The following is a 16129-nucleotide window of genomic DNA, read 5'->3' as shown; positions in this document are numbered from 1 at the left end:
ACTTATATATTTTTGGAGTAGTTTGTCATTTACTCACGTGCTTCACGTATATCCTATGAGTAAATGGTTGAATGAATTGAATATCATAAATCTGAATTTATATACGTTTCATATGCTTATAACATGGGGAGTAATGACTTCACACATAATAAGTATAGGTAGTAAACTTGTTGAAAGTTAGCAAATGCAGAATTGGTCACTTGAACAATTCATGAAAGAATATTAAAGGAAGAGAGATTTCACATGTAAATACACTATCTTGGACATCTTTTATAATTGTGAGCACTCATTAAAAATTAAAATATGACATGCTAAAAGGTTGATGTTGGACAAGGAAGACAACTTAATGGGTTATGTTTTCCTATATCCGAAACGTTATATTGTCTTGGATCATCCAACATGTTGAGCTTGCCTTTCCCTCTCATGCTAGCCAAATTCTTTGCACCAAGTAGAAATACTACTTGTGCTTCCCAACATCCCTTAAACCAGTTTTGCCATGAGAGTCCACCATACCTACCTATGGATTGAGTAAGATCCTTCAAGTAAGTTGTCATCGGTGCATGCAACAAAAATTGCTCTCTAAATATGTATGATCTATTAGTGCGAAGAAAATAAGCTTTATACGAACTTGTGATAGGGAAGAAATAAAAGCAACGGACTGCATAATAAAGGTCTTTATCACAAGCGGCAATATAAAGTGACGTTCTTTTGCATTAAGATTTTGTGCATCCAACCATAAAAGCGCATGACAACCTCTGCTTCCCTCTGCGAAGGGCCTATCTTTTACTTTTATCTTCTACCCTTATACAAGAGTCATGGTGATCATCACCTTTCCTTTTTACACTTTTTCCTTTGGCAAGCACTTTGTGTTGGAGCGATCCGGATATATATATCCACTTGGATGTAGGTTTTCATAAATTATTATTGTTGACATTACCCTTGAGGTAAAAGGTTGGGAGGCGAAACTATAAGCCCCTATCTTTCTCTGTGTCCGATTAAAACTTTGAACCCATAAATCTCACATGAGTGTTAGCAATTGTGAAAGATTAAATGATAGTTGAGTATGTGGAGTTTGCTGAATCAAAGCTCTTACATAGACCCTTCCCGAAAATAAGATGAATTGCAATTGTTTGATGACTAAGGGCACGGTTTGTTAGTTTTCAAGAAAGTTTATGATCTATACTTTAATATGTGAATAGCTTGTTACTTGATCATGAGAAGTTTTATGAGTTGAGGAACTGTTATGATATATAATGATGCTAGAAAAAGTGATTGAAACAATCATTGATCAAATTTAGGCACTTTCTAGCATTCACACTTCATAAATTATTTCTTTTATCATTTACCTACTTGAGGACGAGCAGGAATTAAGCTTGGGGATGTTGATACGTCTCCAACGTATCTATAATTTATGAAGTATTCATGCTATTATATTATCAATCTTAGATGTTTTATATGCATTTATATGCTATTTTATATGATTTTTGGGACTAACCTATTAACCTAGAGCCCAGTGCAAGTTTCTGTTTTTTCCTTGTTTTTGAGTTTTACAGAAAAGGAATACCAAACGGAGTCCAATTGACGTGCCAATTTTTGACGATTTTTTATGGACCAGAAGAAGCCCACGGAGCATCGGAGATGGACCAGAAGAGTCCCGAGCCGTCCATGAGGGTGGAGGGCACGCCCCCCTATCTCGTGGACGACTCAGAGACCCCCCTGACGTGAAACCAACGCCAAAAATTCCTATAAATACATAAACCCCCAGAAAATAACCTATATCGGAAGTTCCGCCGTCGCAAGCCTCTGTAGCCACGAGAAATCAATCTAGGCCCTCTCTGGCACCCTGCCGGAGAGGGCCATCATCACCGGAGGCCATGGAGGAGGATCCCGGAGGGGCCATCATCGCCATGAAGGCCAAGGACCAGAGGGAGAACCTCTCCCCATCTAGGGGGAGGCCATGGAGGAGGAAGCACAAGGGGGAGAACCTCTCCTCCTCTCTCTCGGTGGCGCCGGAGTGCCGTCGGGAGGGGAATCATCGCCGCGGTGATCGTCTTCATCAACATCACCATCCTCATCTTTTTTACACGGTCCACTCTCCCACACCCCGCTGTAATCCCTACTTGAACATGGTGATTTATGCCACATATTATGATCCAATGATGTGTTGCCATCCTATGATGTTTTGAGTAGATATCCTTTGCCTTTGGGTTGATTGATGATCTAGATTGGTATGAGTTGTATGTTTTATTTTGGTGCTGTCCTATTGTGCCCTCCGTGTCGCGTATGCGTGAGGGATTCCCGCTGTAGGGTGTTGCAATACGTTCATGATTCGCTTATAGTGGGTTGCTTGAGTGACAGAAGCATAAACCTGAGTAAGGGGGTTGTTGCGTATGGGATAAAGGGGACTTGATATGTTAATGCCATGGTTGGGTTTTACCTTAATGATCTTTAGTAGTTGCGGATGCTTGCTAGAGTTCCAATCATAAGTGCATATGATCCAAGAAGAGAAAGTATGTTAGCTTATGCCTCTCCCTCATATGAAATTGCAACGACGACTACCGGTCTTGTTAACAATTGCCTAGGATAATTCCGCACACCGACCCATCATTATTCCACACTCACTATTTATAATATTTAGTAATATATTCTAACTTTATGATAACAGCACCGGTAATTGCCTTTGGTCCCTAGGTGCATATGCACCCATTATCGAAATACACATTTTGAAAAGTTAAAAAATTCGAAACAAAAACCCTGCTTGTATATCCGGACATTTTATGTGCGTGCACAAGGTTTCGGTGAAAAATGACGTTTTTTTGGCTTGTGTAAAAAAGACAATTTCTGATGCTTCATTCTAACTATTCACGAGGCATTTTTTTTATCTTTTTTACACAAGCCACAAAAAACGTCGTTTTTCACCGAAACCTTGTGCACGCACATAAAATGTCCGGATATACACGCGGGATTTTTGTTCTAAATTTTTCAACTTTTCAAAATATGTATTTCGGTCTGATATCATGCAAAGTTACCCTCTTCATACCCACAACGTAGTTTTATTTCTCGTTTCTAGTTGGAAGCAAACGTTCGGTGTATGTAGAGTCGTATCAGTGGCATATATGACTTGAGAGAATATTGATCTTACCTTTAGCTCCTTGTGGGTTCGACACTCCATACTTATCACTTCCACCATTGGGAATTGCTACGATGATTCCCTGCACTTGGGGATTATCATTCACCATTGTCACCGGCTTGACACCTTGATCTCCATCGACGCATCGTTGTCGTCTCGCCAACTATTGCTTCTACGACTATCGCTACCGCTTAGTGATAAAGTAAAGCAATTACATGGTGTTTGCATTTCATATAATAAAATGACAACCATATGGCTCCTGCCAGTTGCCGATAACTGTTACAAAACATGATCATCTCATACAACAATTTATATATCATCACGTCTTGACCATATCACATCACAGGATGCCCTGCAAAAACAAGTTAGATGTCCTCTACTTTGTTGTTGCAAGTTTTACATGGCTGCTACGGGCTTAGCAAGAACTGTTCTTACCTACGCATCAAAACCACAACGATATTTCGTTAAGTGTGCTGTTTTAACCTTCAACAAGGACCGGGCGTAGTCACACTCGATTCAACTAAAGTTGGAGAAACAGACACCCACTAGCCACCTGTGTGCGAAGCACGGCGGTAGAATCAGTCTCATGAATGCGGTCATGTAATGTCGGTCTCGGCCGCTTCATCCAACAATACCGCCGAATCAAAGTATGACATGCTGGTAAGCAGTATGACTATTATCGCCCACAACTCTTTGTGTTCTACTTGTGCGTATAACATCTACGCATTGACCTTGCTCGGATGCCACTGTTGGGGAACGCAGTATTTCAAAAAAATTCCTACGATCACGCAAGATCTATCTAGGACATGCATAGCAACGAGCGGGGAGAGTGTGTCCACGTACCCTCGTAGACCGAAAGCGGAAGCATTAAGTTACACAGTCTTCGTTGTCCAACCGATCAAGTATCGAACGCACGTCACCTCCCCGATCTGCACACGTTCAGCTCGGTGACGTCCCATGAACTCTAGATCCAGCTGAGGCCGAGGGAGAGTTTCATCAGCATGACGGCGTGGTGACGGTGATGATGAAGTTACCGACGCAGGGCTTCGCCTAAGCACTATGACAATATAACCGAGGTGTGTTTCTGTGGAGGGGGGCACCGCACACGGCTAAAAAAATTGTCAACTTGTGTGTTCTAGGGTGCCCCCTGCCCCCGTATATAAAGGAGCAAGGGGGAGGCCGGCCGGCCCTATAGGGCGCGCCCAAGGGGGGCAATCCTACTCCAAGTAGGAGTTGGACCCCCCCTTTCCTAGTCCAACTAGGAGAAGAAGGAAGGAGAGGGGAAAGAGAAGGAAAGAGGGGGCGTCGCCCCTCCCCCTAGTCCAATTCGTACTAGGCCCATGGGGGCGCACGGCCAGCCCTTGGCTGCCCCTCTCTCTCTCCCCTAGGCCCAATAAGGCCCATTACTTCTCCGGTGGTTCTGATAACCCTTCCGGAAGTCCGATATTTATCCGGTGACCCCCGGAACTCATCCGGTGTCCGAATAACATTGTACAATATATCATTCTTTATGTCTCGACCATTTCGAGACTCCTCGTCATGTCCGTGATCACATCCGGGACTCCGAACAACCTTCGGTACATCAAATCACAAAACTCATAATACATATATATCATCATCAAACGTTAAGCGTGCGGACCCTACGGGTTCGAGAACTATGTAGACATGACCGAGAGTCATCTCCGGTCAATAACCAATAGTGGAACCTGGATGCTCATATTGGTTCCTACATATTCTATGAAGATCTTTATCGGTCAAACCGCACAACAACATACGTTGTTCCCTTCGTCATCGGTACGTTACTTGCTCGAGATTCGATCATCGGTATCATCATACCTAGTTCAATCTCGTTACCGGCAAGTCTCTTTACTCGTTCTGTAGTGCATCATCCCGCAACTAACTCATTAGTTACAATGCTTGCAAGGCTTATAGTGATGTGCATTACCGAGAGGGCCTAGAGATACCTCTCCGACAATCGGAGTGACAAATCCTAATCTCGATCTATGCTAACTCAACAAACACCATTGGAGACACCTCTAGAGCATCTTTATAATCACCCAATTACGTTGTGACGTTTGATAGCACACTAAGTGTTCCTCCGGTATTCGGGAGTTGCATAATCTCATAGTCATAGGAACATGTATAAGTCATGAAGAAAGCAATAGCAACAAACTAAACGATCATAGTGCTAAGCTAACGGATGGGTCTTGTCAATCACATCATTCTCTAATGATGTGATCCCGTTCATCAAATGACAACTTATGTCTATGGCTAGGAAACTTAACCATCTTTGATTAACGGGCTAGTCAAGTAGAGGCATACTAGTGACACTCTGTTTTTCTATGTATTCACACATGTACTAAGTTTCCGGTTAATACAATTCTAGCATGAATAATAAAAATTTATCATGATATAAGGAAATATAAATAACAACTTTATTAATGCCTCTAGGGCATATTTCCTTCAAAAGGTTGCAATATTTTCATAAAGGATATAAAAAGAAAGCTTGTCACGATAGCAACTATATGGCTTGTTCTGCTAAGCCCCCTGTCTGTAACACCAAAGTCATAAAAAATTTAAATTCCTCTTATTGCAAGGTGGATCCAAAGGTGTGCACAGAAGAGAACCTTCTACAGAAGAAAGCTAAGAGGGGAGGAAAGCAACCAGCATGGAAAGACTAAAGCTTGTGAGAGAGAGGGACTTAGACCTAGTAGGAGGTCTCATTTTGGGTGTTTTAAGCAGTTTATGTAATGGAGCTTTACATCAGTTCACTTTTGTAATTGGCACACTTTCTGCTTTTCTTGCATTCCAAAGACTTTGCTTGCTATGGGTTTGTAACAGTGGTGACTGTCTGATATACTTTAAGTGCAAGAGTGCTGTTATAAATCTCTGTTGCTTTGTTTGTTTGACTTACAATGAATAAATCCTGGAACATATTGAGTTGGAATGTTAGAGGTATAAATTCAAGTGATAAGTGGCTAGCTATTTCAAAGAAAATTGATGAAGCCCAAAGCTTAGTTATCTGTTTGCAAGAAGCAAAAAGAGAATCTTTTGATAGCTCCTATATTAATAATTTTTGCCCCAAAAGGATCAATAAATTTGATTTCCTGCCTTCTGTGGGAGCTTCAGGTGGTTTGCTCATTGCCTGGAATGATAATATGTTTCAAGGAGAATGCCTATTCAAAAATTATTTTTCTATCTCTATGAGGTTCATCTCAGTTCACACTGGTGATTCTTGGGTTTTAACAAACATTTATGGGCCTTGTGATAATGATGGCCGACACAATTTTTTGTCCTGGTTCAAAAACATTCAGATGCCTTTAGAAACTGATTGGATAATCACTGGGGATTTCAACCACATAAGGTATCCTTCCAACAGGAACATAGGATCTGGAGACATAAATAATATGATGCAGTTCAATGTAGAAATCAGTCAACTTGCCCTAGTTGAAATTCCATTGAATGGTAGAAGTTACACTTGGAGCAATATGTAGCAAGCTCCTCTACTCGAAAAAATTGATTGGGTGTTCCCTTCTGAAAATTGGTCTTAAAATTATCCCAATACTATGGCAATTCCCCTTTCCAAACCTGTTTCAGATCATTTCCCTTATGTCATCTCAATTGGTACTAGCATACCAAAGGCTCAAGTTTTTAGATTTGAAAACTTTTGGCTTCAGCATCATGATTTTAAAGAGATAGTTCAAGCTAATTGGCAACAACCTCTGATGGCTAGTGATTGTGCTAAGTTAATCACTGCTAAGTTCAAAAGGCTCAGAAAATGTCTTAAAAATTTGGAGTAAGAGCATTTCAAATTTAGCTGGCAGCATGCAGGCTACCAATAATGTGATTTTGATGTGGGACTCTTTTGAGGAATATAGAGTGCTCACTGATAGTGAACACAATGGAAGGAAAATGCTCAAGGAACATTTGTTGAAGCTTCTATCTTTTCAGAGGATATATTGGAGACAAAGAGCAAGAATTAGATGGGTTAAATTTGGTGATGAAAACTCTAAGTTCTTTCAGGCAAAGGCCACTATTAAATATAGACACAACTTCATGCAATCTTTGCAAAATGATCAGGGGATTGAGCACTCAGAACATCATGCAAAGGTTGCTATTCTTTGGGCTTCTTTTAAAGAGAGACTGGGTCAGACTGGTAATATTGCAGATCCTCTAAATCTGATCAGCCTCATCACTAGAATGGAGGGTTTGCAGGATCTAGATGCTCAAAACAAGAGATTGATTCTGTCATTAAACACCTCCCTTCAGATAAAGCACCAGGACTAGATGGATTCAATGGAGATTTCATTAAAGCTTGTTGGAACATAATTGTTGAAGATTTTTACAAGCTGATTGATGACTTTTATCATGGAGCTATATCTCTTCAAAGTATTAATTCTTCCTTCATCACTTTAATACCAAAGAAGGACAATCCAGTCAGAGCATATGATTTCAGACCAATTTCTCTGCTCAACTGCACAATCAAGATTATAACTAAGCTTTTGGCAAACAAGCTACAGACAGTTATTCTAAATATTGTGCATACCAACCAATATGAGTTCATTAAGAGCAGAACAATTCATGATTGTCTTGGGTGGGCTTTTGAATACTTGCATCAATGCCAAAAAAGTCTAAGCAACGAATTGTTTTGCTAAAATTGGACTTTGAAAAGGCTTTTGATCTGCTCAATCATAAAGCAATTGTAGTAATATTGAGAGCAAGAGGTTTTGGAGATAGATGGTTAAATTGGATCACAATGCTGCTGTCCTCAGGAACATCTTCGGTTCTGCTAAATGGTGTACCAGGAAAGTTCTTTCATTGCAAAAAAGGAGTCAGGCAAGGAGACCCTGTGTCTCCTCTACTTTTTGTTCTTGTAGCTGATCTTCTTCAGTCAATTCTTAATGAGGCAATGCATCAGAATTTGATTCATGCACCTATTAACCGTCAAGCTTGCCCAGATTTTCCTGTTATCCAATATGCTGATGACACCATCTTAGTACTACCTGCTGATGCCAGACAAGTGTTTCAAGTGAAGAACCTCATTTTGCACTGTACTGCCTTTACTGGGCTCAAAGTTAACTATGAGAAATCCTTCATGGTGCCAATTAATGTGACTGAACCCTAGATCAACAACTTGCTCAATATCATGGGATGCCAACAAGGACATTTCCCCTTCACCTATTTGGGCCTCCCCCGGGCACAACAAAGCCAACAATTGAAGATTTCAACCCAATGATGCAAAGAATTGAGAGAAGGCTAACTGGTTGCTCTACCATGCTATCTTATGATGGAAGATTTTTTCTTATCAAATCTGTATTTGCAGCTTTACCAATCTTCTTTATGTGTACTTTGGCACTTCCCATGGGAGTTATTGAGCAAATCAACAAATACTTGAGGAACTTTCTATGGAGGAAATTTGGCATGGAGGACAGAGGGACAACTCTGATTGCTTGGTCCAAAGTATGTCAACCAAAAAAGCAGGGAGTTCTTGGTATACTAAATATTGCTCTTCACAATAAGGCCCTACTTATGAAAAATCTCATCAAGTTCCTCAACAAAGAAGATATACCTTGGATCAATCTTGTCTGGGAGAAATATTATCATACAGAAGCACCAAGAGGAAAAGTTGAAGAGTCATTCTAGTGGAAAGCACATATTGCACTCTTAGACAGGTTTAAGCAAATTAGCAAATGCAAAATAGGCTCTGGACAAACTGTGCTGTTCTGGAAGGACAAATGGCATGATCAGGCTCTGCAAATTACACTTCCACATCTTCACTCCTTTGCAGTTAATGAGGAGCTAACATTGCAGGATTTCTTTCATGAACATGATTGGACTGAGCACTTTCATCTGCCCTTATCCATTGAAGCCTATGAGCAATTGAACCAGTTATAAGATCTTGCTCCCATCCTTCACCCACACAAAAAAGATAACTGGGGTATTATTGGGGCTGTAGGTAAGCCCACAACAATTCATATTTACAATCAGATGATGGATTACAAAGAAGAACATCCCTTTTTTAACATCATTTGGAGTAGCTCCAGTAGGCTTAAACATATAATCTTCTTCTGGCTAGTTGCACATTGCAGAATCAACACCAGGGCTCTCTTACTCAGAAAAGGCATGCAACTTGATGGCATCTTTTGCCCAAACTGTAACCAACAGGCAGAAGAGACCACCATGTGCTTACTGTGGGACTGTAACTTTGCACAAGAATGTTGGAACACCTTGATCCCCAATAGGCAGAGAGGCACATCAGTTTATGAGGACACCACCCTGGGTATAAGCCACCTGCCAAAGCAGTTTGCATCAGAGATCATCATTCTGGGTTGCTGGAACATATGGATTCAGAGAAATGGAAAGGTATTCAGGGCAATCCAGCAGTTTGTACAATCTTGGAGATTTCACCTTAAGCAAGATATAAAGCTTCTCAGACACAAGATCAAGCAAAATTTTGAACTTAGATTCTCTCAGTAGATAGACCATAATTTGTAATCATGAACTCCATACCTAGAGCAGGCATTGGCTAATTCTTTAGCCAAACTTCTACCCCCTGGGGATTGTACTATATTTATTTTTAATTTATTTACCATAGAACAATTGTTCTACGGTGTTGGGTTCAATATAAAAACGATGAATGAATTGGAAAACAAGACAGTACTACTCCAATGGCTTAAGGTAAGTATAGTAGTAGTAGTATTGATAACAACATACACCATGTAGATTTGACTCATGCCGTTTAATAATCCCAGGCAAGTATATATGCCTAGGCATGTGGCAAGGTAGTGCGCATATGTTGATGGGGACTTTATCAGTCAAGTACAAGTCATGGTGTTGATGGAAAACCTACGCAGCATGCACAAGCACCACAAATGATCACTCCTACTACTTGGACAATGGGCAGGCAAATTTGTAACGTTACCTAAAGCGACGGAGTAAGAGAATCTACAACGGGACCCCTTAAACCCGTCTCAAACGCCCGGTCACTCACCGGTCATAAAATTTTGACCCAAGCGAGCCTATCAAACTAGACTCAAACGCCCGGACTGACCGGCACCCCATATCCAGCCCAAATATGAGGCGGATATGGGGGAATCTAGACGCGCCCGGGAATGCCCGCCATGTCGGCCTGATGGTGTGGCCCCACGCGGACTCGCCGGGAAACCCGACGGTCCGACGGGCGCCTCGACCGTCGCCGCGTGGCACCGCTCCGGCAACCCGCTCGAGGCCGTAGCCGGCTATTTAAGCCGGCCGGCCGCCCCAGCCCTAGCACATCCGCCTCTTCCCTCCCTCCGCCGCCACTCAAGCCCGTTATCCATGCCCCCACGCCGCCGCTACTACACGATCCAGCACCGTCTCTTCCTCCTTGAGCAGGTCCGGATCCGTAGGGAAGCGGGGCTACCTATGGAACTAGAGGAGGATTTCGAGGAGGTGGAGGAGGAGGTGCCGACGGAGGAGGAAGAGGAGGAGGAGCCGGAGCCGGCGGAGGAGGCGCCGCCGCTGGATGTGGGGGAGGAGGAGGCGCCGGCGATGGAGGAGGACGTGGATGTGTGGCCGGAGCAGCACGCCATCCTGAACTCCATCCGCTCGGAGTCGGCTGCGGAGCTAGGCGTCGCCGTCGGCAACAGATGGAGGCGGCGCAGGCTCCGGCGCAGGCGCCTCCGGCTCCAACACAGGCGACTCAGGCCATCTCCGACAACGACAGAATTTGAGTAGTATAGAACGTAGTACGTAGCTATATATTCTGCATGATTTTGTATGAATTTAAGGGATAAATGTGAGAAAGTTGTATGTGGAGAAGAAAATATGAGGCGTGACAGGTCAGTGTCCACGGATGCGCCTGATTGCGTCCACGTGTGTTTGAGGACCAGATTTGTCAAGTCCGACCGTAGATGCTCTAAGCAGCACAAAGTAATAAACAACCTTAGCTAGACTTGTGGCGTCAGTACAATATGCATGTGACTTCTGACTAATGTCAACTCACCAAACAAATTCGCAATACTAACAGTGGAACCTTTTTCTGTTACACGGTGAGTGAGGTGATGTACGCATGTTGGGTCTTGCTTGTCAGCTTGCTTTTCGTTTGTGCATGCCAACTGGCTGCTAAGATAACTTAATTAGATCGCATTCTTTGTAGATATTGGACGGTGTATCATCATGGCTTCATGTTTTTCTTTTTCTTTTTTGAGAGAGTGTGCTGGTTGTTAGTCAATGCCCCTGCATATTTTGCCCCTCCACTTTCTGGAGCCAGCATGCATGCGCGCACACATCTTTAGCACCTCCCTATATCCACTCCACAAAGTCAACTGCACACATCATTCCACTGCCACCTTTTTCTTTTAGTGAAAATCATTGCATTAGTTTTATCGAATGCTAGGATAATGTCCACCGTCGCTAATAGGGGACCAATACAACTGACTAGGTCGTCATTGCCGGTACCCCCCCCCCCCGCGCCCCAGACAACACCTCCTGATGGCTGCCTGGCTCTGTCGTTTGACGGCTCGTTTCAAGCTGAAGATGGCTCGACAGGAGCAGGGATGATCCTAAGGAACGACAAAGGAGAAATTGTATCCGCGGCATGTCAAGTCCTCTTCTACCGCAACGATGCCCTAGAAGCGGAAATTCAAGCAATCTTGCAAGATTTGAATCGAGCTCTCCAATGGTCATCTCTGCCTATACTTATACAGTCTAATTCTATGATAGCTCGATCATCTTTGACGGACACGTCGCTCATTAAGTCTCCTTTTGGTAATTTAGTCAAAGAAATTAAGAATTTCTTCCTGAGTAGGGAGTTTAAACCTATGATAATAGCAAGAGTTTAGAATAGGGTTGGACACTGACTGACTAGTTATGCTCGTACGGCCCAAAGCACCGCTTGTTGGTTGCATTAGGGACCAGGCTTTATTGTCGATCTTGCATTAGCCGATTGTAATCCCGTTGAAGTTTAATAAAACTTCTCTTATTCTTGCAAAAAAAAAGACTAAATTATAAAATACCGCTAAATAGAGCTATTGTACCTGTGCGGGCTTCGGTTCACGCGTGAAATTCGAGGACCGACCCTCGTCGTCGTGTGTGATTACGACACAAATTGTATGGAAGTCTACTTCTTAGATGTGATTGTTCATATACCTAAACTTGAAGGGGTGCCCAACACCAATTGACAGTGATATTGTATTTTTCCTTTTTTGTGAATGACAGCTTTCATTGATTAAGGAGTTTTAGTACAACCGTCTTGCACAACTTGCCAATCTTGTCTGGTCCATGCTGGAGCCAAACTGCAGTGCGAGTAGTAGGCCTCCTCATCTATAGAAGGGTGGGGTATTGTATTCTAATGACACTGGTCCTCCACGACATTCAACAACAATAGGCCCTCATACATTTTTTTGGCTTCGTCCGTGCACGCATGCACCAATCTCGGCATCCAGGATGCTCGAGCAGATTGACATGAAATGGCAGCATGCAAAGACGATGTTGCCCACTTGGTCTCTCAAGATCATGCCCGCACTTCCCATTTCATCCCGCTCTCTCAAGGAATCATCGATGTTGAGCTTGTTCCAACCCAATGGAGGACAGCTCCAACGCACTAGAGGTTTAGCACAGGGCGCAACCGGGGCCCTGGTCGCACGTTTGCGCGGGTCTTGCTCATGGTATAAGACAATATTCCCCTTCTTCATGTCGACTTTAGGGTGTTGCTTGATGCATGACAAGGAGTCGATGTAACATGTTCAAGAAAATTCTCGAAGCAATGATTGATGGCACTAGTTTGTCATGAGTCACCTCGTTGCGTAGGTGCCAAGTCCGCCACAACGTCATCAGGACAACTAGTCGGTAATCGTCGGTTCAATGGTGTAGTAGGTGCATGAGCCACTCATGCCTCATGTTCTTGATCTCCTCTGGCCTTGGCATTCTCAGGTGCTCGTTCAGCACATGCCAAAGCCCATGCGCCATTGTAAAACCGCAAAATACATGGAATGTGTCATTTGCATTCCTCCCAACACATTCATGAGATACCATGATGTTTCTTTTAACTTTATTTTATATCATAGCCCTTGAGTTAGTGACGAGATGCCACACAAATATACGTGCCTTGGGAGGGGCAGGACACTCCCACAATGTTTCCCAGACAACACGTGTCTCATCAGATGCCTTGCTCGTGGCGCATGTGGACGTGGGGATAAGCTCATCGTGAGCAAGCGTTAGGTGCTGCATATGTTGAAGTTCTCCTTAAGATCTAAAGCCCATGCAAGGACTTCATAGAGTTGACGTCATCACGACTTTATTATTGAATGGTTTTCATATCAATCGGGAGGAAGTGTGGTCAGGTAAGATCAATATTCCACCCCATGTGCTCTCCCAAGAGCTCTGCTAGTCACCAAAGCTAGCAGGTGCCGCACAGGCAACACCAGTGTGTAGGAGGTAGGTCGAGGTCGCCATGGATCCCTCGAGATCCTAACTTGTTTGTCATTGTTGACGTGCCATTCAAGACCTCTTTTTAGGAGGGTTGGGCCACGATGAATACTGTACCACGCCGATGAGGCGGTCCTTGCAAAATCAGTCTTCAAAAACATCGTTAGGATAGTACTTCACTTAGAGGACTATGGCAAGTCCGACCAAGTGAGGAGCTGCCAAGCTTGCCTTGTGAGCAAGGCTTGGTGAAACAGAAGGAAGTCACAGACCCTAGTCCTCCCTTGCAGTCGGGCTCAGTATCTTTTCTCAAGACATCGAGTGGGACTTCCTTTTATCTTTCTTTGAACCCCACCAAAAATTACGAACGAGCCATGACAGATCACGCACAGAGAGGGGCAACTTGAATACACCCATAGTGTAGGTTGGTATCGCCTGCGCGACTAACTTGGTTTCAACAAAAGACAAGAACATTCTTTCATGAACTTCAATGACAAAATGTAGTTGCATTTGTAATGAATACACTGGAGCGTTTGCCTCCCAACGAAGGCCAACGAGCTTATTTTCGTGTAATCTGAGGAGCAACATTATCCTTTCTTTGCCGCAGATGTATGTGTTGGAAATATGCCCTAGAGGCAATAATAAAATGGTTATTATTGTATTTCCTTCTTCATGATACTTGTCTATTGTTCATGCTATAATTGTATTAACTGGAAACCGTAATACATGTGTGAATACATAGACCACAACATGTCCCTAGTAAGCCTCTAGTTGACTAGCTCGTTGATCAATAGATGGTTATGGTTTCCTTACCATGGACATTGGATGTCATTGATAACGGGATCACATCATTAGGAGAATGATGTGATGGACAAGACCCAATCCTAAGCATAGCACAAGATCATGTAGTTCGTTTGCTAAGAGCTTTTCTAATGTCAAGTATCATTTCCTTAGACCATGAGATTGTGCAACTCCCGGATACCGTAGGAATGCTTTGGGTGTATCAAACGTCACAACGTAACTGGGTGGCTATAAAGGTGCACTACAGGTATCTCCGAAAGTGTCTGTTGGGTTGGCACAAATCGAGACTGGGATTTGTCACTCCGTATGACGGAGAGGTATCTTTGGGCCCACTCGATAATGCATCATCATAATGAGCTCAATGTGACTAATGAGTTAGCCACGGGATCATGCGTTACGGAACGAGTAAAGAGACTTGTCGGTAACAAGATTGAACGAGGTATTGGGATACCGACGATCGAATCTCGGGCAAATAACATACCGGTGGACAAAGGGAATTGTATACGGGATTGATTGAATCCCCGACATCGTGGTTCATCCGATGAGATCATCGTGGAACAAGTGGGAGCCAGCATGGGTATCCAGATCCCGCTATTGGTTATTGGCCGGAGAGGTGTCTCGGTCATGTCTGCATGGTTCCCGAGCCCGTAGGGTCTACACACTTAAGGTTCGGTGACGCTAGAGTTGTTATGGGAAATAGTATGTGGTTACCGAAGGTTGTTCGGAGTCCCGGATGAGATCCCGGACATGACGAGGAGCTCCGGAATGGTCCGGAGGTGAAGATCGGTATATTGGACGAAGGGTATTGGAGTCCGGAATTGTTCCGGGGGTACCAGGCTATGGCCAGCATGTCCGAAAGGGGTTTCGGAGGCCCCGACAAGCGTTGGGGGGCCTTATGGGCCAAGGGGAAGGGGCAAACCAGCCCACTAAGGGGCTGTGCGCCCCTCCCAACCCCTCTCACGTAACCAGGAGAGGTGGGGGCGCCACCCCTAGGGCAGCCGCCCCTCCCGGCTTGGGGGGCAAGTTTCCTAGGGGGTGGGGGCGCCCAAACCCATCTAGAGTTTCCCCTGGCCGCCGCCTCCTCCTCTAGATCCATCTAGAGGGGCCGGCCCCCTCTCCCCTTCCCCCTATATATAGTGAGGGGGTGGGAGGGCAGCCACACCCTTCCCCTGGCGCAGCCCTCTCCTCCTCCAACTCCTCATCCTCCTCCGTAGTGCTTAGCGAAGCTCTGCCGGAGCCACGAGCTCCATTGCCACCATGCCGTCGTGCTGCTAGAGTTCTCCCTCAACTTCTCCTCTCCCCTTGCTGGATCAAGAAGGAGGAGACGTCCCCGGGCTGTACGTGTGTTGAATGCGGAGGCGCCGTCCGTTCGGCGCTAGATCGGATCTTCCGCGATTTGAATCGCCGCGAGTACGACTCCATCAACCGCGTTCTTGTAACGCTTCCGCTTAGCGATCTTCAAGGGTATGAAGATGCACTCCCTCTCTCTCGTTACTAGCATCTCCTAGGTTGATCTTGGTGACACGTAGGAAAATTTTGAATTATTACTACGTTCCCCAACAGTATGAACATACAAGGTTGAACACAAACTAGATTTATCAAAACTTTTGAAATTGACGAATTTCGTTACTTAAAAAAACAGATGAAATCTGCGGGCCTTGGCTATTTGCAGCCTAGCCGCTACTAAGATGGGCTAACATTGGCAACAAAGGCCCACAACTATCACGTTCCCCTCAGTCGTTTTCTTTCCCCTTGCGCAAGGCTAGGGTTTTCTTTCCTCCGGCGATCCCTATC

Source organism: Aegilops tauschii, chromosome 5 (genome assembly GCF_002575655.3).
Source record: "Aegilops tauschii subsp. strangulata cultivar AL8/78 chromosome 5, Aet v6.0, whole genome shotgun sequence".
NCBI lineage: Eukaryota > Viridiplantae > Streptophyta > Magnoliopsida > Poales > Poaceae > Aegilops > Aegilops tauschii.
Note: the sequence above shows the minus strand (reverse complement) of the source record.